Here is an 855-nt window from a genome sequence, read left to right as displayed (position 1 = left end):
GCAGAGCTGTGTCAGAAGAGCAACTTCAACTTTTGGATTTGGGGAGATTCTTGATTTAAAGCAACTGGGCCACTTTTTATATTTTTTATTTCTCCAAGATGGCTCCTGAGGCCTGAAGTAAGGCCATGACTGGAATGAGGGGAGAAGGCACAAGAAGAGATGGTGACTCTGACCTGAGGTCTCCAAATAAGAAACCGGCCTCTGCCCTTCTCTGCGACCTTAGCCCTAGGGTCCTAAGCTCCAGTGTTGGGCCTGACATGTCCCTGACCAGCCACAGAGGGCACTGAGGGCTGGCACTTCTCTCATGCCCGTTCCAGCTGGGGATGCAAGGATCGCAAGAGGATGGAGGGCACTCGACTGCTGGGAGGAGCAAACTGGGGTGAGGTCCAGGAAAGTGCCCTGAATGGGTGGATTTGTGGTTGGGACTGACCCAGAGAGGGGAGGAGGGGGCGGAAGGAGACAGATCAAATACCGTGGGATGGGACCGGCCCAACGGAGCTAGGGAAGCGATGAGGCAGGGTCTAAGGAAAATGGATGCAAAGGGGCGAGAGACCGAGGGAGGGAGGGAGGGGCAGAGTAGAGGGGGCTGCGAGCGCGGGACGGGGGCTGGGGCGCGAGCCGGCGGCGCTGGCCAGCGGGGAAGGTCCTAGCCCTCGCCCGGGGGCGGTGGGGCCCCGGCCATAAAAGGCGAGTCCAAGGGCCCTGCTCTCCCCAGCCGCGGGCAGCGGCCGCCGCATCCCAGGGACCGGCGCAGCGCCATGGACCCACCCGCCGCTTTCTCGGGCTTCCCCGCCCTGCCCTCGGTCGCGCCGTCGGGGCCGCCACCTTCGCCGCTCACCGCGGCTGAGCCCGGCC

Source organism: Chinchilla lanigera, unplaced genomic scaffold (assembly GCF_000276665.1).
Source record: "Chinchilla lanigera isolate Chin_1 unplaced genomic scaffold, ChiLan1.0 scaffold00063, whole genome shotgun sequence".
Classification (NCBI taxonomy): Eukaryota; Metazoa; Chordata; class Mammalia; order Rodentia; family Chinchillidae; genus Chinchilla; species Chinchilla lanigera.
The sequence above is the reverse complement of the archived record's forward strand: the minus strand, read 5'-3'. Positions refer to the sequence as shown.